The sequence below is a fragment of the Magnolia sinica genome, chromosome 9, assembly GCF_029962835.1.
Source record: "Magnolia sinica isolate HGM2019 chromosome 9, MsV1, whole genome shotgun sequence".
Lineage (NCBI taxonomy): Eukaryota > Viridiplantae > Streptophyta > Magnoliopsida > Magnoliales > Magnoliaceae > Magnolia > Magnolia sinica.
The window spans coordinates 79954748-79979864 of NC_080581.1; the positions used below are offsets into that span (position 1 = coordinate 79954748).

At 38.9% G+C, this 25117-nt stretch overlaps 1 pseudogene; it reads right to left on the reverse strand.

Moving 5' to 3' along the window:
* Nucleotides 1-42: 42 nt before the first annotated feature.
* Nucleotides 43-25117, reverse strand: LOC131255215 (uncharacterized; annotated as a pseudogene).

Below are 25117 nucleotides of genomic sequence, written 5' to 3' on the forward strand. Positions count from 1 at the left end.
CAATTACAATTTGCAGCATGATAACGATTTTGACAGCATTAGTTACAAGAGATAAGTTTCTTTTTAGATAATTGTATCACATCATGGCCCTACCTTGTCCTGATTAAAGAGGAGAGGCTCACGTTTTTCTTGCTAACTGCACTCCAAAAAAGTGATTTCGATGAATATGATTAGAGTGGTGGCTCAACATGCTTTGATTTTTAATTGCTCTAAAAAAAATTTACCCTCATTGAGAATTGAAGCAATTTTCAAGAAAATAGAAATTAGACTATTCTTGGTCTGCTTACCCAGGGTTCATCTTGTGGTCTACATATAGGACCACCAGGCGGGCCGCAAATGATCCATCAAGACGATGTTTCATGGGTTGGAGAAGAAGAACCCTTTGTCCGTAACAAAATCAGGTGGGACGTACCTATCAGCAACATCTATAATGAAATCCTGCAATCAATTTTATAGTAAAAATATTAAGGTGTGAAAGTATGAAGAGTTAGTGAAACTAAAGTGTGCTTGGTTAAAAGCCCCATTAGGTAGAACCTAACTGAAGTGTGCCCCAACTGGAATTGCAAATATGTGGTTTAATTTATTTATTTATTTATTTAATTTTGGGTGCCAAAATCACCATCCATTTCCTTCCAGGTAGGACAAGAAATGAAGCTTATTAGATTTGGGCAGAAAGCACCCACCCCAATCATAACAAAAGCACATAACTGCAACCTGCCCATATGTTAAGTTTTTGCCTTTTTTTTTTCATTTTTTTTTTTAATTTCATGGAGAAGTAACAGAAAAAACAAAACAAATGGCCACAAGTAACACAGACTTAATTTTCTCGATCTCAAAATTTGAAAGAATAGAAATTTGGACAAGTGGGGGAATAGTCACGCAGAATAGTTATATTACAGCAGGAGCTCCTCTAACCCAACAAGCACCTCTGCTTGGAGAATCACATGCCAAACAGGCACTTGAAAGGACATTTGAATGGTGCATAAGGTTGGCACCATGGTTTACATAACCTGGCCTCAAAACCATACCACTCAAGCAATCAAGTTACCACATGTAAAAAATAAAAAAAAATAAAAAACAAGTGGGTGGTTCAAGAAATGAAGAAATTTCAAGCAGCCGATATTCAACATATGTTACAGCTGTCTTGATTAATTGGACAGACCTCACCATCCCAATGGCGAGTACCCGCTTGTGCATGTCTCAGACGTACCCACACAAGTGCGGTTGGCACGTGTAGACGAGTATATACTCTTAACAAAAGAAAAGTTGCTGACTTTGAATAATGATGATTCCAGAAAAGAGGGTGGAACCCAAGAAGGAGAAGACAAGCCAACCAATCCAAGAAAACCATTACCGAAATATTACGTATTATGAACTAATGCAGGGGCATTTTCACACTAGGCTCAAGTGGGGTCGCTTGTTGGATGCAAGGGCACACTAGAGGTGGGTGACCCATGCGATTTGGGGCCCACGGGGGAGGTCTCGTGTTCGAGACTCCTTATCAGGGGTGATTAATGTGCATTTCACACCGGGCTCAAGTGGGGTAGCCCGTGGGATGCGGGGACACACTCGGGGTGGGCGGCCCATATGATTTGGGGCTCACGAAGGAGGTTCGGCCGAGGTCCTAACCCATGGGATGTGGGGCCTGGGCTATAAGATAAATGGATTAATTCGCCATACTCTAACGGTTCGAGCTTTTAGAGCAAATGGTTGATTGTCCTGCATCATGAACTATCAATATATCAACCTTAAAATTCTTGAAAGAGGAAAACAGTGAACCATGAAAAAAAGAAAAGAGTCCATACCGGATGCTTGAGGAGAAAGGCAGCCACTCTCTCCTCATTCTCTTCAGGATCAATGGAACAAGTACTGTACACTAGTGTCCCTCCAGGCTTCACTAATCTATAAATGCACTAATGTCAATGTAAAAATCTAGAAGGCACCATTCTTTAGCAGAAATCTTAAAACACTGCAGTATTATGGGATATACGTTAGCTTGTTATAATATCTTTGGCAATCTAATATTGTACTTTGTGGTTCTTGGAAAAAAACAAAAACAGTTATCATGTAAACATAGCTTTTCAGAGAAAACCATAATGTATTTCCTTTTGTAATCCAGATACATAGAAATGCATTAAAACTAAATGGCCATGTAAAATAAAAACAAAAGCAAGAGCATAAAGAACATTTGCCTAGCATCACAATTTTTATTTTTATTTTTATTTTGAAAAAGAACCAAACATGCTACATAGCACAAGGCCTCTACGAGAAAACTAAGAGGAGAAGAAAGGGTTTGAACTCTTACAATGAAGCTGCATCAAGGAGCTCATCTTGTAAATTTGTCAACAGTTGTTTTTTTTTTTTTTTGAAAGATAACGTGCATTAAAAAGGGGAAAAAGATACAAAAAAGGACTGCCGAGCTGGCAGCCCCTTAGGACACAAGAAAAGAAAGATTAACATTGGGCCCTTCCCTAATGGAAATCCACTCAGCAATGAAACAAAAAGCATTAGAAGAGACTGTGGGGGGGTTTCGCGTCGTTCTGAAAGCATCTGTTGTTCCTTTCTAACCAGAGGGCCCACCAAATCGCCAAAATACCGATCCGCCAGATCCTAGATTTGAATTTGCTTAATCTGACCCCGTGCCAGGCTTTAAGGAGAGTATCCACATCCTTCGGAAAACACCATTTAATTTTAAAGCAATACAGGAAAGCTGACCAGACGGAATAAGCGAAGGGGCAGTGGATCAGTAAATGGTTCACCGATTCTTCAGCAGACATGCAGCAAAGGCAGACATTCGGCACAATCAACTGTTCCAAATCCTCTAATCTCTGGTTCCAACGTAAGTCCGCTCTCTTAAACAACAAATTGAATAGGAAAGGAAGACTAAGGAAAGGCAGAAAATAATCATGTTCATAAAACACCTACCATTACCGATCAAAGCATCTGAGAAACAAGCACATGAACAATTACTGACCCAAAAAAGAAATAATATTATAAGTCAATCCTATCAGTGATTGCAACTGTTTGATGATTCAAACCAATATTGGCTATTTTAATTTTTTTCCAAATTCCAAAACAATCCCAATTTAATTATCTTTTCAAGAAATATTTAACTTGTTTAAGGAATACCTTGGAGAGGACACCCAATCCAGAACAAGGAGCATCCAACAAAACTTTATCAAACTTCTTGGATATCTTTTCCTACAAAAATCCAAAGTTTTGTGAATAAAAAACAAAAATTGTAACAGGAAATGGTAGCAAAAATATCCAAAGCACTGCATAAACAACATGCCTCAATAAAATATTGAATCATCCAGATAGTATTTTATAAAAATAATGAAGAACATTCCCTCAGAAATCTGTATAAACTCAAAACAAAAATAAATAAATAAAATAAAATAAAAATCGTATGCTTCCTAGATAAGGGCACCACCGCCAACAGCAAAAATTTTGCCTAAAAATCAATATATTAGTTTGCAGTTAAGGCTACAGGGAATCAGTAGGAATTGCGATATCCGTAACTCTGAACATTTTAAATGTCAGAATCAACATGATATTAGGACATGCAAAATCCAAAGATGTGCCAATTGTGCTGCAACAATTTGGTGTGGGGTTCATGGCTACTGAATGTGTTGAATATAAATCTCACAACATTTTCTAATTTATTTTATTCTTGCCAACCAAAATTAGACATTTACTCTATCTTTGTTATATCTATTGAAAAGACATTGAAGCAGTTATTGGGGCAACAATTGTTCTCTCAATCCCTCATAATAGAAATCAATCTGTATCGAGGTTAGTGGGAGCTAGGGGTGGCAACGATTTGGATCAACCATATTTTAGCAAAACGGCATAGAAAAACAACAACAACAACAACAACAACAAAAAAAAAGATATGAGAAATGTTCATATTTAATCCGGTCTTGATTGTTAGAAATACAGTAAAAAAATCAGTCAAGAAAACAGATACACCAATATTTTAGAGAATGAAAAGTTAAAGTTTAATACGGTTTAGACTTAAATTAAAAAATTTAAATAAATAAATAAATAAATATATATATATATATATATATATATATAAACATAGTGAAAAAAGAAGCTAAAGTAAAAATAGAAAACTTTATATATGTATGAACAATATTTCTTTTCTGAGACTATAAAGGGTTGGACGCCCCCACCCTAGTCAATATGCATGTTATGAATGAAAGAGATTTCTCTCCTTTTACTTTGAGATTGAGCAAAAAAACAAAAAAAACATCCTCTAATTGGATTGGTCGTGCGAACCCATAGGGAGCAATTCCCTAGTTATCTTTTTCACTTTTCTCTCTTCTCAACAATATCATCTTTTTTTTCTTCTCTTCAAGGTATTTCTTCTTCTCCATCTCTACAACCCACTCTTCTTTCTTTTTCTTCTTTCTTCTTCTTTAAAACCTTCATTCTTCTTCTTTCTACAACCCCTAATCCATCCAAAACTAGTTCTCAAAATTCTAGTTTTCCAAACCCTAATTCTCAAAACCTTAAATCCTTAACGCTCTAACCCTGAATCTCTAAAACCTAATTCTAATTTCCACCAAAATCCCCTAATTTTGTTTAAATAAAACCCAAATTTTAAAAAATCCCCAAATCCCAAAACCCTAAGTCCCTAAACCCAAAATCTGAAATCCCAACCAGAAACCTCCCAAAACCTCAATCTTAATGTTCCAACCCCAAACCCATTTCCCCCATTCCCTGGCCTTTAAACCGCCATAATATGTTAAAACCCGCACAAGACAAATGCTTTCAATTGAATTCAGATTTAACCATATGCTAGGATGAGGTTTTTATCTCCTACAAGTACTAGTTAATCAGTAATTTATGAGATTCGTATTGCAGCATTAGCATAGGCTTGAATTTGGACATGTCGTGAATCTGAAATTTCTAAATTTATAGTAAATTAGCTTTGTTTTGTCGTTCTATTGCTCTAGTTAATCTGTCTTTTAATTTCATGGCATCATATTAGGTTAGATCTTTCCTTCCTGCATTAGCCTCAAGGCCCACTCGACATATCTGCGAGCCCCTTAGGGTCCATCAAAAGCACCAACAAGGTATTTTGCACACCATCACCGGGGGGGTGTCCACTGGCAAGCCCAAATAGGTCTTCCAACCACACCATCATTTAGCCTAATTGCTTATGCAATCAATGTGGTCAATGAAATCGTGCATGCTCCTCATACTCATTGCTTGGAGGTTGTTTACAATACCATTGATGTCTCCAGTCTAATCCATAGAAAGGTTGTTATACTCCAATCATGGCCATATGAATGCGAGTAGATATTGTGAAGTCCATTGGGTACGTTCGTCTGACAACGGAAGATCGATAAGTGATTAGTGATTATCAGTGTTGTCATGTACATTCGCATAAGCGCATACAGTGGCTCGGATTGCATATGCCATGCAGGAAGTATGCCATGGCATACTAAAGTATGCGATGGTTATGAGATGGCATAATGATATAATCATGGCATACTCTGGTATGCGATGGCATAATGGCCAATGGTCAAATTTTTGGTAGATTGTAATAAGTTGTAACTTGTATTGTATGCATCAACTCATCAAGATTCAAGTTATCAATATAATTTCTATGTTTGTAATTTTCAATAATTAATTCTTTCTTAGTGTAACTTGTTGATTGTTTAAATTTGTTTTGTTATATATAATATAATATAACTCAACGTTTAGATAGTCTAATAGTCAAACCACTAGCTACAATGAAATAAGTAAATAAACCCAATCCAACCCTCTGTAGCTTGTAGCGTTAATAGTGTAGTGTAGCGTAAGCTACACAGTACTTCTATTTTTAAATTTTAAATTTAAAAAAAAATGATAAATAGTAAGGAAAAAACAATATATATACGCCTAATAAAAATTTTCAAGTATAAGATTTTTTATAATATGAGTTTGACACCATTTCAAATACAAAAAGCTTTAAAAATAATAATAAAAAAAAAATAAAAAAAAAAAAAAGAGGGTGCAACGTACCGTTCGCTACACGCTACGTAGCTGTAGTGTATGCTACGACCCCTATAGCGTACACCATGGGGGATTTGCGCTATTTGAGTACGTTACGCTACGTAGCGCACACTATTTAATACACTAGTTCTGAGAGACATTTATTATAACATAAAAGGAGAGACTAATATTTAGCTTTTCTGGTCACAATTACTCTTTCCACCTTGAATATTCATTATCAGAGGCACTATTGTAATAGTGAGAATTTGGATTACTATATAAACCAAAAGCAGAAAGGATACTATATGCCTAAAAAGAAGAGAAAAGTAAAATTGTGGTTTTTCCTGATAGCCATGGCAATGTGCATTCAACATGCTTTCCTAACATGTTGCAGATGTGTTTCCAACATGGTTATTTAAAGAAAATGAAGCATTTCAGCCACATAACTAAGAATTAGCATGAAAGTGAATGATCTTCTGCTGATGGCATGGCCCCTTATATACATACCTACAACAATAAATACCAAACAATAAAAAGGCAGAAAGCAAAAAATAGACACATCTCAATGGTACATGCCCCAAGGATAATGCATATAAGTTTAGAATACAAACAATGTACCCATCTTAATATGTAATAGATGATTTAAAACATTGCAAGCATAGTTAGGAGAAAATTGAAAATGTGGATTATCCTGATGAACTCAAAATTTCCTTTACTTTATTCATTAATTTTCTGTTGGTAAATGACTTACAGAAAAAATATGAAGGTAAGCATGCACAACAGTGATGACATCATTGACATTGTGTGACTTGGCTGTCTCTTCAAGAATTCTTAAGCGGCCCTTGTTTACGTCAATTGCATAGACCATACCTACATCATGAGTCCATGACAAGGCATTAGTGAAAGAGCTTTGCTACGCCCACACACATGTTAAAGGTAGCCCATGTACACGCCAGATGTACCAGCATGCAAATAGGAATGAGATACAATCTACCCATCAGAGGGCTACCTCTACATAGATGCCCTGGCCCAAGTATCACGTCAGTCCACTAGTCAGGCAGGCAATAGCTCACAATACAAATTTGTGGCTGATGAAAACTTGGCTGAAGTTTTCTAACCCATCACTTGTTTCTAATATAGTGGTCTACTTGGACCAGATTTATTTTTGGGTGAGAACAACAATCCCGTCGCACCCGCTTAATGAAGGGCTTGGATATTGTACCTTTCTGCCATCGTAGAATGTATGATGGTGTGTAAATGGTATGCCTTGCGCACAGGTATGGCTCATAAAGATATGAATGAAATGTTCAAATGCTATATTCACATATAGATAAGAATTACAGGATCCTGTGCATCAGGACAGGATTAGTGACCAGATGCAGGCAATCCATACAGGTGAAGCCCACAGTCCCCGGATCTAGATTGCTGACCAGATATGCCTATGAAATCAAATATCAGCAAAAAAAAAAAAAAAAAAGAATCGACTCAGTTTTGGTCATGACCAAGTTGATGTGATTTCAGTCTGGAACAAGCAACTATTTTAGGTAGTTTTAGCAGGTTTTGGCCCTTCACTCATCTTAGACGGACCAAAAGCAAGAAGACTCTTTCGCCATGGAACGAGGAATAAAAATTTAAAGCATAGATGGGCCCCATTGTGATGGTGAATCCAAAAATCATTCAGACTTGATGACTCTAGATGTCCAATTTGTCACCTTTTCTCTTAACTGATGCAGCATCATCTTCTTACTACCGTCAACAACCATTTAAAAATTATGATTTTTATTTTTTTTTAATTAGGATATTTGAATTTGGGATTTTTGGGGAATTCTCATCCATGGAAGGGCCCTTCCCTTTACAAGTACGGTCTTTGACCATTTCATAGGACCTCTTATATGACATGGCACGTCAGGAGTTTGGAAGTTATACACATCCTAATGCATTAAGAGATTCAGGACTGAATAATTCCTCACCCATCCGATACGGAGGATCGGATTTCATTGAAGATCACCTTGGCCTCTCAAACGTGATGCCATGAATAGAGTCTTTCCTCCAGACGCAGCACAACAGTCGACAATGGTCTCTCCGGGTTGTGGATCCACAACAGACACCACCAAACCTGCAGTTAAGTTTTGATCTGTTAGGAAATATATACTTACCAGAAGCCCCAAATCCCAACACAATTGAGCTGAAAGATGAATATAGGAAGTCACTCCTAGATTTTCACTAGGAAAAGCAGACAAAAGTAATCCCAAAGACAATGAACTACAATTTCTAGCAGATTAATCTATTTGACCTAGACATACAAGGCGCTGTAAGAAATGACACTAGCATCTGATGTGGCAGCCTAGGCAAACTCAACATGCAGACACATCATTCAACATGGTAACATGATATTATTAATAGCAGAAAAAGGACCACCAAACAACCACATGTTACATTTTGATGCGGACTGCATCTGGGCCAAACAAATCTCCATTGTGGATTTTCCTATGTCCCATGATCAAACCATCCAAAGGCACTTTTTCGCACATCACACGAGGGTCAACATTTTTTACCCTAGAAAACTGATCATGATCCCCTGGAGAGTGGGCCACCATCGTGGGTCCCTCATAAAAATTCCTCCAAGTCCCCTAGCTCAAGATTGCCATTAGATGTTTGCCTAGTTTTTAGTTATCAAAATAATTTTATAGGCCCACTTACTATTTCCGTCACTTATGTTGTGGCCCACTTTGGAGGTATCAAGCAATGTTGGAATAACATGAAATTGGCCCTGTTTGAAAGCTTATTGAATTAGCTAGCTCTCCAATGAGTCCAAGATCACATAATTTTGATATTGTTTGAGTTACCACCAATTTTGAGGACAACATAAAACAACAACATGATTTCAGCAGTCCTATTGGGATTTCTTCTTTGCTTGGGTGTTAGATTAAATTATGTTGGTTGTTCTTTTAGATGTTATTTCCTATTGGTTGATAGTTTAGTAGCTTATTTCTCAATATATGTTGATATTAAGATGATTTTCTATTGGTTAGAGACTTAAGAGTAGAATATGATTGAATCTTATCAGTTGGAAATTATGTGGCACGTTGAAATTTGTGATTAAAAGCAACCCTCAATGCAAGAGGGAGGGGGATCAATCTAATTTCTTTTGTTTTGGAACATGGTTTTCCCAATTGGAAATTCACGGAAAGCATGTTTTAGTAACTTGACTTTCCTTGTGTGGAGTGTGTTCTTCTTCATTGTTGCGTTCTTGAGCGGCTACCCAACTGGGCCATTTGGGACTGCACCACATGTGCAGGACATTTGTGATGGGTGGACCCATTGTCATTTAACCATATGAGGTAGGCCACACACACACATATGAAAATAATAGTTGGCTGAAAGAACTCACCCTCCATTGTGTATGTAAGTATGTAGCTTAACTGATAGTTAAAGAGCTTGAGTTTTTGGCCAAATGATCTAACCTGTGGGTCCCACCTGAAACACAACTAGGAGATCCTACACACGTGGTTGTGCATTGATGTGCTTGTGGAGCTACTATACCCGCATACTTGTATATGCTCAATGTACCATGTTAAACATGTACATGATACAGGCATTAGTACTAAATACTCTAGGATACTTATGGTGAATGTCTTGCCAAAATCCTATTTTGTTAAGCTGCCATCATCATCATCTAAGCCTTATCCCATATTGGGGTCAGAGCTGCTACACATCCTGTTATGCTGTTCCACTCTACTTGAAATGTCAGATTTTGAGGATTCATCAGTAAAAGATGTAGCAAAAGCTTGACACCGGCTACCAACCTAACGCAACCCTCCTTTACACAGGCCTGGGACGAGCAATAGGAGCACAAAACTTCCATTGGAGGATTTTATTAGTTCATTTAAGTAAAAAAGAAATACAAAAAATATATTTCCCACTAAAGCGTTGAAACTTTCACATATGAATAGCACCAGAAAATTTAAGATTATCCAAACCGAACATCTTAATATATACCCGAGAAATATGCCTAATACGCGTCTACAGAAATAAGTTGTGAATAGATGTCTTGGCACATGCCCAACACCCATCCGATAGGTTCCTAACATACATATGCTGAACACCCGTCTGATAGGTTCCTAATACCATCAAGACTTTTAAAAGGCAAGCATAGTTGAGAGCAATTTTACATTTCGGACCTGGATGCTAACAGAGTTGACCTGTCTTTGAGGAGAACCACTTTAATACTCTAGCTAAGTTTGATACATAGGCACTAAAAAAAAAAGATAAACACGGCATACAAAGTAACTCAAATTGAACTGTTTAAATTGTGAATCCAAATGTAGATGGATTATAAATAAGAAGTTAAACTGACTTGCAAGGGGAAGGCCCACAAGGACATGGAGGAAGTAAGAAAAGACTTGACCCATGGTCTAACTGAAGGTGTAAGCCTAAATGGAGGAACAGAGTTCATGTAGCAAACCCCAACAGATTAGGATAAGGCTTAGATGATGATGACGACGACTAACTTGATTACTTAAGCATCTGATTTTGTAGCCATTTAGTGGATGGAAGAATGGAAATGGCCAATGGTCCTCATTAAGCAAATAAGGGTCCATGAATCCAAGTTTAGATTCTTTGTACCAGCACTAATGTTTGGTCCACCACTTATCTACACTGAATCCCACGATATGGACGGTTAAGCGGCGTCTAAGTATGCCATGTATACGCTTTTCAAATGCATGTAATCAACCATCGCATTCTCCCATGTATCAAATGACTCCCCATCTTTGAGTCCCGTTTGACAGAAACAGGATTGGATGGTTGTCAAGAGACGGAGAAAGGAGAGGACAGAGAAAGAGGAAAACGAAAGAAAGAAAAAGAAGCAGACATGCTGGTACATCCAATTTTCTTTTCTTGTTTGTGCTACACCCAAATGCCCACGCAGCACTGCCCATATGAATACAGACATGTGCCACGACAACAAAGGTTGTGTGACATCCTAGTTTTCAATATGGTGGACAGTGGGCTACACTGTTTTCGATCTTCTAGTGACATGTCATTGACTTTTTTTTATGGAGGAGAGATGAGATAGACAGACCAGGAAGGTCACACAAAACTGGCCAGGTCGAATGGTTCCAATTAAGGACTAGAAAATCTCGAAAACCTAGTTGATTTTGTTCTAAAAACGGGTATCATATGAAACCAGACCGCCATAGCGGACATTTCCAGTCCAAAACCGGTGTGATTGTCCAGTCCAATCTAGATTTTAAAGCACTGTCTTAGAGGGTCCTTGTAATTGATGATCAGACCTTTTAAACAATTTAGCATGATGTGCAGTGTGTACCTGGCATGAGGGGTTGCATTAGTCTATTTCATGCATCCCCAATCTACAATGAGGCACCAAATTAATGTTCTGGCTTACAAAAATTGATTATATCTTTTGTTGGTACAAAAAATGGTTTACCTTTAGTTTCATATTAAGTAGTTAAAATCATATGCTCTCATAGACAACTTATAGTGCATTGACTTGAACTTATACCCATGGACGACCTAATCAATCAATTTGGACACTCCATTAGGTCTAGCCCACAGTTCATGGGTCACAATGAAATATCGTCTATCAAATGATCATAACCATGCAAATGTGGCACTTACATTTTATGTCGCAATGTCTTTATAATCATGTCTTTTCCATGATTCGAGCCCGTAGCTCAATGGTAGACTGCATTTCAACATTGAGGTCTGACATTCAATACCAGCTTATGTATAAAAATGGGGAAAAAAAAAAAAATCTTTTCCATAAAAGAAAGGGGCACTTTTGTCTGTGATAAGACACAGGCTATGATGATGATGATTGTCATTTGCATAAAATTGAGGGGAATGTCAGTAGAAAAACAAAATGCACAATAGAAAATGACTAAAGCACCTTCAGTATTGTCAGCCGCTCAACAAGGTCAGCTCTTGTAAAACCTTTCGCACTGTTTGCCCTGTCATTTGAAGAGGTGGCTGCAAATCAGCCACACATCAACAGCACATGAGATCATCAACTGAAGAAAATGAGATGAGAGAGAACCTGAGGCTGAAACTGGGATCACTATTATTCCAAATCATAAGCCTCATGGCTTCCTCTACCCCAAGATATTTTATCCACCGTCTAACCATCCACTGGATAACAGAAAATTGACCATGAGCACCTCTATAATCTATAATAATTAATTGGCATGACAATTCATCACCATAACCAGTTTCATGTGATCATCACATGGAAACTCGTTAAAATGCCATTGCAACAAACATGTAGGAATTAAGAAATCTGGGACATGTTTATGGCGGCACAACCATGATCACCCAGGACAGTAATCAGGGACTCTTATTTAAATCATGTGTTGTTTTCATATAGGCCGTTCCCCTGATGAGCAACAGACCTGATGTAACACCCCGTACTTTCCAGTACTCGGGTGTTACCGTATAACCAAACTTAGTATACATACAAGCCTGGCTTAGGTGAACATTCACGTACATTCTAGCCAATCCAACCGCTGAAAACAATTCCCATCCATAGATCATGCTATCCATCCATTGTTACCCAAGATGGACTATCATATCACTTGAGGAATCTATTTTCAAAATTTTCAATTTAATTGATAGACAAATCTAACCGACCACCTTAGACTTAAGAACTCTGAATCACGAGGTTCACCATTCATCGTCCCGTTGTTAGGACTTTGGTCACCTCGATAGATGAATCAAACCCTCCAGTAATATTTAATAAGTATATTATTTTTCTTTATTAATTATTATCTTATAGAATTTTACACAAACATAGATAGAAAGAAAATATAAATGTATTTCGATAATTTATCTATCATGAAGAATGTATGAAAATGTATTGTAATGGAGTGATACGTATATATCTAATGTATATAAAATATTATGAAAATAATATTATGCCAACTAAACATAATGAATGATAATTCTACGATATACAATTGAATTATAAATATTAGTGTAGTATTAAATATCTTTTATAAATATGTGAACAAAATTTATTAGATTTTCTAATGAAATTGTATATTATTTAACAATGTGATTTCAAATATGATATTGTACCATTTTCAATTCATATATGATGGGATGTTGTATATTATGAATTTTATATTAATAAATAGGTGATAAATAGCATGTATATAATAGTATGTTAATATCTAAATAAATAAATAAAAATTATATTTATATATATGTAGTGGATTTTAAGTATTTTAATTACAAATAATATACAATAGTAATGAAATTTATATTAATATTAGTATTGGGTAGAAATACATGATGAGAGCCTTACAAATGGCCCATTTAGGCCTTTTAACCGTTGACGTTCGATTTTAGAATCACCCGACCCTCAGATCAAGGTAGGTATATAACTGGATTCTCCAATCGGTCAGTATGGCCCACCTGAGATTTGGATCCGCCTGGTTTTTGGTGTGAGGCCGTATTCAGGACCTCTAAAACTAATGAACGGAGTAGATTTCATGAAGACATCACGGTGGCCCCACTTGATGGGCCGCCTATACACAAACCGGTGCACAGCGGAGCCCCTGACCGGTCAGCAAGAGCTGACCCATGCTTCCCCCAAAACGGGAGAGTTTTTCTCTCTCTCCCTCTGTTTTTGCCACCGACGGACGAGCGTCCGTTTCCTTAAAATGTGGCCCACCTCCATCATCCAAAGGGAGGATCCGAGCCGTCCATCATGTTGGGCAAGTCGTCCTGTCCAAAACCTTGCAGGCCCCACATGCAGTCGTGATAAGGTACGTACACAAACACTGGCGCAAAAGAGGCCTGGAAACACAACGTTTCCAAAAGTGGAAACTGTTTCACCACTCCACGAGGGCAATCCGTGTGCTCTCTCCCCTCTCCAATCCCAGCCGTTCATTCTAGAACAAATCTTAGCCTTTCAAGCTAGGTTTGTTGTATAAGAAATAGAATGGGAGAGAAACAGTAGCCGCACCACTCCCTGTTTTCCAGAAAATCGGCTGAGAGCTCCTGCCACCGAACCCACCGAGAAAACGCCATCGGAGCTCCACTCCGACCATTCCCCCAGCTCCCATAGGCAGGATTACACCACCCAAGAGCTCCTTTTTGGAGATATACTCGTCGAGTCGAGATTTGCCATTGAAGACGGTCTTCTTCTCCACCGAGAAGCGATCAGAACGCTGATGGTTTCAGCCTTTTGTTTGGCCTCATCCAGGCCTAGTTGGATGCGGCTGGAAAAGGAAAGAAGAAAGGAGAAAGGAAGAAGAAAGAAGAAGAAGAAGAAGTGAAGGAAGAAGGGAGAGGCATGGTGAAGGAGTTGCTGCCCGTTCGTCGTTCTTCACCACATCACTGCCGAGTCGGGATCAGACTCGAGTCGAGTTCGAGCTATGTAGCTCGTTCCTAAGTTGACTCGGTCCAATCATAGAGTGGTGCGGGAGGCAGCACTCTCCCATCAGCATGCTACTCCACCCAGTTTTGGGGGACTCGGTTCGGGACCGAGTTGTGTCGATCGGGTCATCACAGGCCGTGCCAACTCGACTCACTGTTGAGATGTTGGGTACATGTTTGGAAGAAAGAAGGAGGAGGTTATGAAAAGAAAGGAAAGAAGAAAGGAAAGAAGGAGAAGATAGGATAGAAAGAGAATGGGTTCAGACCCAACTCGCTGCCGAGTCAGCCAGGTCCGGCCCGAGTCATGTCGATCTGGTATGGTATTGCTGGGTTCCCAGCGGGGAAGAAAAGGGGAAGGAAAGGAGAAAAGGAAAAGAAGAAAGGAAGAGAGAAGGAGAGAGAGAGAGTAGATGGGTAGTTGCGTTGAGCCGAGTCGACACAAGTGAGTAAATATTTACTTTCTAGGCTACACTTGTCTCGTTGTATTGATATCAATGTTACCATTTCTATCATTATTAGGATCGCTAATAGCAGAGATGCAAAACCACTAGTAAAGGATCTATAGTTATCATAGATAAGAAAATAAAATAATATCGTTATTAAATACTAGGGTATTATTTTGTCATTCTTAAACATTATCATAATAGTAGGTCATAATATTATTTATCATTGTAATGATTACTACTAACATGATACACTAATATTAGTTACTATAAATGAAACTACCATCAATGATATTTGCATGGTATCCATCACTTGAAAATACTACCTTTAATAATACTATTTTATTTCAATTGTAATACTAATTATTACCTTGACGAGCTAATATTAATTATACCATTAATGTTAATACTTATGCTATAAGTATTAATTAAACCCAATGACGAAACCCTAGACCTGGGTAATCCAACCGCTAGGTTAAGACCCTAAATAGTGTGTAAGCTTGGGTCTAATTGTACAACTTTGCAATTGATGGTAGGAATTGATTCCAAGAAAGCACGCACTTCTTAGCAATGGTGCAGGCGGTTCAAACATAAGGTGAGGACTCACCCTTTGAGCTTCCCACTTAATTTCATCAATCTGGATATAGATGATGGCATGATTCCTCTAATTGAATTACTTACCTTACTATTGAATAAGCTAAATTGTTGTGTTAGATGGTAGACATCTCTCTTTAATTATAACATGCATAAATGATTTGGTGATAACATGCTATCTTTAGTCGTACATTGTAAATTAACTGTATGTGTGTCGTTTATGATCAAGTAATGTAATGAATGAGACTTGTCATGAACTCACCATCTTGCGGTCCATATTTGACTTACGCGACTTGGATCGCGCATCCTTACATGTCTTGGACCGCATATTTACCCTACGTGGCTAGAATCGTTTATTTGCCCTTCGTGGCTTTGATGGGTCGTTGGTGCCCTTTTGTAGCTTGATGGTTATATTCGCATATCTTGTTGTTCCCTAGTCATCTTGCGGTGTTCGGTCGTATTGCGATTTCTGGGTGGAGCGGGTGTTCGCTTGGCGATTTCCTAGCATCTTGCGGTGTTCACATACGATATGATTTCCGGGTGGTCTAGAGTTTATATGTTGGTTTTCTAGCCATCTTGCGGTGTTCAGTCGTACCATGATTTCCGGATGGAGCGGGTGTTCGCTTAGCGATTTCCTAGCCATCTTGCGGTGTTTACGTACGATATGATTTTCGGGTGGTCTAGAGTTTGTATGTTGCTTGTCTCTTCATCTTGCGGTGTTCAGTCGTACCATGATTTCCGAGTGGAGCGGGTGTTCGCTTAGCGATTTCATAGCCATCTTGCGGTGTTCATGTACGATATGATTTCCGGGTGAAGTAGACGTTTGTATGTTGATTGTCTCTTCATTTGCGGAGTTCAGTCGTACCATGATTTCCGGGTAGAGCAGGTGTTCGCGTAGCAATTTCCTAGCCATCTTGCGGTGTTCACGTACGATATGATTTCCAGGTGAAGTAGACGTCGGTATGTTGTTCTCTCTTCATCTTGCGGTGTTCAGTCGTACCATGATTTTCGAGTGGAGCGGGTGTTCACTTAGTGATTTCCTAGGCATCTTGCGGTGTTCACCTACGATATAATTTCCGGGTGAAATAGACGTTTGTATGTTGATTGTCTCTTCATTTGCGGAGTTCAGTCGTACCATGATTTCCGGGTGAAGCGGGTGTTCGCGTAGCGATTTCCTAGCCATCTTGCGGTGTTCACGTACGATATGATTTCCGGGTGAAGTAAACGTCGGTATGTTGTTCTCTCTTCATCTTGCGGTGTTCAGTCGTACCATGATTTCCGAGTGGAGCGGGTGTTCGCTTAGCGATTTCCTAGCCATCTTGCAATGTTCACGTGCGATTTGATTTCCGGGTGAAGTAGAGGTTTAAAGCTTGATTTTCTAACCATTTTATGGAGTTTGTAAGGTTGATTATTTGATTATCTGGACATATTCCCTCGCATTGCGATTGCTATTGTATTTTGCTTGTGATGAGATTATGTTGATTGGCTTAATTTTTCAGTATGTGATCATAATTATGAATTGCCCTGTTTAATATATATATCCTCATGACTTGCGATCTGTATTGGATTATGAATGATAGGTGTGCAATCTTAGAGGGTGCTCCTCACTGCGATAGCCATTGACGCTATCAAACCGTAACAGTTGATGCAAGTGTAGAGCAAGCCGATGCTGTTCACAGGGTTGCTACAGGATTTCACATCCCAAGATTGTTGTAATTTACTTTATTTCACATGTAATATTATTTCATTTTGTATTGTAAGAATGGGCGCATTGGTTTGTATAAGTCATTATGGGCAGCTTCTTATATGTTTAAATGATAATGCAACTTTCCTTTGCGTCAGATTTGTCCATACTACACTCATCTGCTTACTCTAATGAAAGAAAAAAATATATGTGTGGACTTTAGCTCTTTATAAGTTAACACTCGAGTTTTTGATAAACGGGTCAGATACTCGGGTCTTGAAAACACGAGGCGTTACACCTGATTTGCATGCCAGGAGATCTTCATGATGGAGCATACGTAACACACAGCTCGAATGTCCTATATACATGCAACGTAAGCATTGGAGAAGGTTGCAAGCAACATTTCAGTTACAGATGATGAGTCCTCATCTAACATTATTCTGCCTTGTTATATGTACAACTATAATAAAAAGTGAAAGTTCTTCAGTTTACACAAAGAGATCAGGCTTTGATATTACAGATAGAATGCTACACAGAGTCAAAGATACACTTGTGGTGAAGCATGATTCAGAGCATTTTTTATGATATAAAGACAGCTTTGCCATAGAAACACACATGTCACTACACATGGCAAACATACCAATGATCTGGTTGGCCACAATATGGGTAATCTATGGGCATAACCATTTTTCAACAATTTTGACCACCAAATTATTGCAAGTTTTGCCCACTGAACATGTCCATACAGTTGCTCTTTTTGGGTTAATTGTTCGCTTCAGACCACTGAGCATATGCTTGGCTAGAACAGTCAAATACCATTGCTTTTTAGGTCCACAAAATCGATGAGCTGATCACCATGCACAGGCACCACATGTAAATTGGACATATTCTGATGTACACTTCACAGAACTCCATGAAGCGTGCTACCGTGGCAGAATTCCTCAATAATAAATATTAGCGAATGAAAAGGTGAAAACCCTTCTTCCTGAAGTAAAATTTCTAGAAAAAAAAAATAATAAGGGAAGGTGCAATGACAAACATACCACCGGATGTGAATAAATAGTTGCCAGAGAGCGTGCTTTTGCACGTTCATCACCCTCCAGTTTGGGTAGTGGAAGTGAGTTTTTTCCTGAATCTATATATACGAAAGAGCTAAGGCATTCAAATGAACCTGGTTTCTAGTGACCCCTTAATTTGAGTATAGTGAATGTTACAGAAAATGACAAACCTTCAGTAAAAGTAGCTTCCGCAGAATTCCATTCACCATGTTACCCGCACCAGGCCTAAGTGCTGCTACCTTTGCAAGCCTTACATTCTGGAGTTGAAGAGAAGATACCATCAATTACATGGCCAACATCTTCTTTGGACTGAAAATATATTAATTGTGACCATGAAGGGGCACATCAAGAAACCACTTTTGGGTCCACATATACCAAACACAGAGAACATGACATGAAAAACAGTTCATAAGTCTAACCCACATGAGTAATGCCAGGCACTGAATAAGCTTCAAGTTGTGAGGAGCACTTGTTGGGCTACTGATACGGACACTTACATTGCAACTTGCAAGTCATATCATATGCACTAGATAAGTATTTGTTCTAGGTACACCAAAAAATGTGGTGCCAGAAGTATTCATCAAAGAGAATGTTCAAAGGATGCTAACATTGTTACTTTCAAGTACCTACTTTTTTCTCATGTGCAAGGGACACAGTTTCATGGCTGTATTTCCAACCAGCACAGGCTGAAGCCTTTCAATAGAAGATGGAGATGCACATGCTAGCATATAGAGAGCCGATGGAGCATATGCATACAATTGGGATCAAGGTATTCAAAAACTGTTATGGAATGGTCATAAAGGGCATTACATAACGTAACAGTGGGAAGAGTTGGGTGTTACAGGGCTGTAATGCCCGTTCTAGGGAAAAAAAATGGCCTGCAACAGCACATTGGGTATTAAAAAAAAGGATGTCATATGTCCATGATAGCTGTTACAGCCTGTATAGTAATGGTTACTGTAATGGTCGTTACAGCCATCTTTACAATTATTGAATAACTTGATTTGGGATGCAATTTATGGAAGAAAGTTGTAGGAAAACAATACAATGGTCAGCATCACAGTTAACAAATTTTACAGGGTGGGATGCTTTCAAAAAGTAGACTCACCTCACCTCATCCACAACAGCATATGGTGGCATATCCAGCTTGAGAATCTCATAGAAACCAATTCGAAGAATCTAAAAGCAAGGAAACATAAATTTTAGATAAGTTGTACAAAATACATACAAAAATATGTAAGTACTGCTGCTGAAAATTATTATATTTTGTACTGTGAGTCAGTGAGCAATATGAGTAAGATAAATAGGTTAGTGTTATCAAAATTTTCCTCATCAGTTGTTGAGATGATGACGATTTTGGAATGTGGGATCCCACAAGAAAATAGGTATAGTTCCATATTCTACAGTCTATCAAATTAGTATAAGAGCCCAAATATGTGAACAAACAACATACCTGTAAGGGAAGCGGCTCCATCCTTCTAAACGCGTTCTCGTCATTGCAAAGTGACAGTATCAGATGATCCAGATAACGCCTCCAACGAACAGCACCTCCAACAATGTCAGTCACCTACAGTACAGAAATCAAATCCACATTCACTTAATGACTTGAAATCAAGTGACGTGGTAACTTTTTAACCTTATCTAAAGCAATAAGGGATTCAACAGATGAACTTTGAATTAAAAAATATGTTTTAATTTTGGTGGGTAAACAATATTTCCAGTAAGCCTTGTATAACAGCCTTTTGAAGTATCAACAATGCAATTTTTATACATGTTCAAAAGATTGTTTTTGCCTATCATATGAGACCCTTGGTCCATACAAAACATTCAATACTTTGATTGGCATGCTCATCTTGGTTTTTTGCTTTTTAGATATAAAGAAGTTCATAATTAACAAAGAGTTCTCATCAGAAAAGAGTCTACAACCAGTTGCCTACTTGACATCAACCCCCCTCCTTTACCCAATCCTAGGGCAGAGTTGGGCAATTAGGAGGCAACATTAGTAGAGAATGAGCATTGCAAAACTAGGACGATAAGATAGGCATGAAAAAAACACTACGAAGAATAGCATTAATGATGGAGACGCAATGCATTAATGATGGAGACGCAATAAGCAGCCTAAGAATAGCCCCAATGGGAAATATAATGAAATAGCTAATTAAGATGGTCCACCTATGCGACGCAAAAAAAAAAAAAAAAGGATAGATCCAATAAAGTGAGAGCCTTCGGCTAGGATTGGAAGGTGGGAAAGGAGGGTAAGGTCTAAAGGATGCGATTCACGAGAGAAAAATTAAGAATGGATATGAAGGCTTCTAGACTTACTGATGACAAGGCGTTAGAACATAGAAATGATTGGAAAAACAGGACTCATAAAGTTAACCTCAACTCAGGCAGGGCTATGATGAGAGAGAGAGAGAGAGAGTTAATTAAAACTTAATTTGATGCATATAAAGAAATCTCTTTTACCCAACAAAACATTTAATCTATTTTTTTCTCGAAGGGCATGTGTGATGCAAGACAACTAGCCACTTGCTCAAGAGCCCGGAGTGAAAATGCCCCATGTATTAATCACCCCAGAAAGGAGTCTCAAACACAATACCTCCCACTCTAATACCACTTTAATGCAAGACAACTAGCCAATTGCTCGAAAAGCTCGAACTGATAGAGCGTGTCAAATCAATCCCTTTATCTCATAGCCCAAGCCCCACATCTCATGGGTTAGGTCCTCGACCGAACCCCCCTCGTGGGCCCCACATCATGTGGATTTCGCCTCACATGAGTCAACCACCTCACACAAGCCACCCGCCTCACACAGGCCGCCCACCCCGAGTGTGCCGCTGCATCCCACAAGCCACCCCACTCGAGCCCGGTGTGAAAATGCTCCTGCATTAATGTGTCATTTCATCTCCAAATGCCATAGTAAGCAAACTCAATCTTAGGCAATGGATCAGAAGACTAGGTACATTACCAACTCAGTTACCAAGTTGGGTATCAAAACATAGTATCTAATGCATGATACAATTTTACATATTACAAATGTATTAACAATACAAACCATTACATTTCAAGTTTCTAAAATCTCATTTAGATGTCTTCCTTGGTAGCTAAAGTCAATCTAAGGCCTGTTTGATTTTCCATGATATACATATAAATCTTTGGTAAATAAGGAATTATTATTTTTTCACGTGATTTGAAAATGGGTGAGTAATTCCCCCTTGAAAACTAGTTTGAAAGTGTTGACTTAAATATGTGGGCCCCACTATAATGCATATAATACATCAGCGTCGTCCATTTATTTTATTAGAACATTTTGGGGCATGAGCTGAAAAATGAGGCAGATCCAAAGCTCAAATGGCCTACAAGAAAGGAAACAATGGGCTTAATTCGTCCACCATTGAAAGTTGCTTCCTTCACTGGGCCCACATTGAGGTTTATTCGTCATCTAACCGGTTCATAGGGTCACACAGATACAGATAAGGAGAAAACACAAATATCAACTTGATTCAAAACTTCTAGGGGCCCCAAGAAGTTTTTAACAGTAGGCGTTCAATTACCACTGTTTCCTGTGGTATGGTCCACTTGAGCTTTAGATCTGCCTCATTCTTGGGTTCATGCGCATAATGAATGGGCAATGTGGATTAGCCACATACATTATGGTGGGCCCCGCATTGAGATTGTCTTCCACACGAATGGGCAGGCTGGGTACAAGGCAATGTCTTCCACCTACAGTGATATTGTGTATGGATACGAGTATTATTTTCTGATTTTGGGATTCACCTGATACCCTGATAACGCCGGTGTTATCCAGATTGCCTTTAATCATGTCTTTCACGAGAGGACAAAGCATATTGAGGTAGAGTGTCACTTCATTTGAGAGAAGTTCCATTCTAAGATTATTTCTCTTCCACACATGGCGTCTCAAGATCAAATTGTGGATGTTCTCATGAAGACCATGACAATAGCCAGACATTCTTTCTTAGTTCGCAAACCGTTGCTATTTGATCAACCGCATCAGTTTGAGAGGAGGTGATAGTTGTGATTGGTGTAATATTTTCATTCTCAGAAAGAAGAATCAATCTCGCCCTCTAATTATTCTAATTGATTTGCTTTCCTTGTATACCAGTTCATTTTATTTCCATATGAAGCATTGTATTCTTCTATTTAAACCCCATTTAGGGTAAAGAAATATACAGAAAACTATTGGAAAGTTCTCCAAATCCCTTCATGTTTACTCTATCATCAACCAAAGCATCCCTTGCCCATGCATGCTTAGGAAACATAATATTATTTATTCTCAGCCACTTCCTACATGTGAAATGTTTTATCCTTGGCACCCCACACCCCCCAACATGAGCCCACTAAACCTCAGACGCGTCCCACTTCATATGTCCCACTAGTAGGTTCTACATTAGACATGTTGATTGACGTCTTAAATCTGTAAATCAATAGTCTGTTGAAGACAGCTCGATGCCATCGAAGTCCTAATCGATGCCATCAAAAAAAATCCAAAAATCCCATGATGGTTGTTGGACACTTTGAGGTGTCCTGCTCGATGCCATCGACGGGCCGCCAATGCCATCAAAGTCCTACTCGATGCCATCGAAAAAATCTGAAAATTACATGTTTAGTCGCTGGAACGTTTCGGTGCTTTGTTCGATGACATTGAAGGGGTTCGATGCCATCAACAATTTGTCGATGCCATCAAAGGTGCATCCAACGATCACGCAAAGTAATGCAAATTTTTCTGCTTTCATAGTGCATATATGTCCCTTTGTGCCATGGTTTTTTCCCGCAAAAGTTTTTCCACATTAAATTTGAAGTCTTTGTGATTGGGCTTGATTGAGATATTGGAATATTTTGCTTGATTCGTCTCTATGTGCTTTCGCAGTCCCCCAACAAGACATGCACTCTTTTTCATAAACACCAGAACTTTTGTACTCTTACACATGAATATTAATGTTTTTATTTCCAAATACACAAACGTTACATGCATTTACGCATACGTGCCAAAATGAACACATAATTGCGAATAATTTCCTATGTTTGAAAAACTGCCAACCCAATCAAACATTTAACCCAATGTATTTACAAATGTGAGGATATTCTTTTAATAATTAAAAAAAATTGGTTCAAGACATCAAAGAATACCTTATAAATAAATTGAAGCAAAAAGGGAAAAATATAAGAAATGATCGCAGTCTGATATCTCTATCATCCAAAGCATGGGTGCGAAACCCAAGAGTTCTCTCCACGTAACACATCTCGTTCTCACTAGAATTTTTTCCTTTGTCATTCAAAAGGTCAGCAAAAGCACCACCTTGATCTATCCGCAACAATCTCACCACAGAAACTATAGTAATAAAAACATTTTGTAAAGAAAAAATTTGAGTGAAAATCCAAATAACACAATGAAGAAAAATTCTATCATATAACAGTTGACTTCCAGCACCAAATGAACAAATCTGCTGGACTAGTTCTGCCCACATTTTCCAGAACAAATAGTTTTTTGGTTAATCCCAACGGAACATACAGTGTTCATTGCCACTCACCACCATATGTGCTGCAGACCGGAAACATCCATCTGGTTGGCCCTACTACAGATGGTCCAGCCCACAAAAACCGCAACAATTGGACAATTATAGCCAAGGTATTCAATAACGGAACGGTGGCCATAACGGCCACCGTTATTGCCATTATGAAACGTACCATCAGGGCCCCATAACACGTAACAGTCCCCATCATTAGCATTAGGTAATAGCCGCAGTGGCTATTACGCAACTGTTTTTTTGACCCCTTGATTCTAGCCTCCTGATTCATGGGAACCATTACGTAATAGCCACAGTGGCTATTACGCAACCGTTTTTTGACACCTTGATTCTAGCCTCCTGATTCATGGATGTTTCCCACTTGAATGTAAACGACTGACCATTTTCTTCTATTTTCACTATCCATTTGATGGGCAAAGTTGAAACAGATGGGGATTAGGGGCACTGCATTTCTTCACTGTGGACGATACACACTAAGGCCCACTTGATAGACAGCGGGGCTTGACCAGGTATACCGCCAGCTGTGTAGAGTGGCAATGCAACAAGATTGGTTCATCACACAATGAACTGGAATTAACCTCTCTCTCACAAAGTTCTAGCTGAGATCTTCAGGGGCGCAAGTTAGCAAAATCACATAATGGGACATAACATGTGCGGGTGGGACAGAATTACAGAAACCAAAACCAACTGAGAACTGAACTAAGAAGAAGAGGATTGCATTTACCAGCTCTGTGAGGAGAAACCTCCGAGTTCAGATTCTGCATCGTCCTCGCAGGATCAGAATGCCCTGAAAATGTAGAACTCTCTCAGTTGAATTCATCACCGCCCATACAGGCAGCATGCCCCCAGCCCATGTTAGTAAGACACTGAGCACGATGCTAACCTGAGCAGCGGCGCAACGAAAAAGATGCGACGATTCTTACCTGCTCTACGAGGCAGAAACTCTGGACGCAGCTTCTGTGTTTTCCTCGGGGGATTTGAAAGCCCTGTAATTATAAAACTTCTCTTTAGAAAGTAAGGACAACACAAAGGGGAATCTGAGCACGCCTACCTGCTGTTAGCTCCCAACGGCCCCGGCGCACGTTAGCACGCCAGAGGTGGATATGGCTAACATCAGCCGGTGGCGAAGAAGGACAAGGCAGAAGAGGAGGTGAGTGCGGTTACCTGCTCTTTGAGGAGAAACCCTCGAAGCTGTATTTCTGTCTGCTGAATCGGCGGCCCTGATTTGAAACGTAGAGTGGTCGGATTTCAATGGGATTTTCAGGAGACGAGATTTCTCGCGGAGAGAGAAATTCGAGTGAGGAGAAACTGAGAAGAGAGGAAAAACGGGAGAGAGAGTTCCCTCCATTTTTCTCATAGAAAAAAGCAGTGCGGTTTCAGAGGATAGAAACAGATAATGAACAT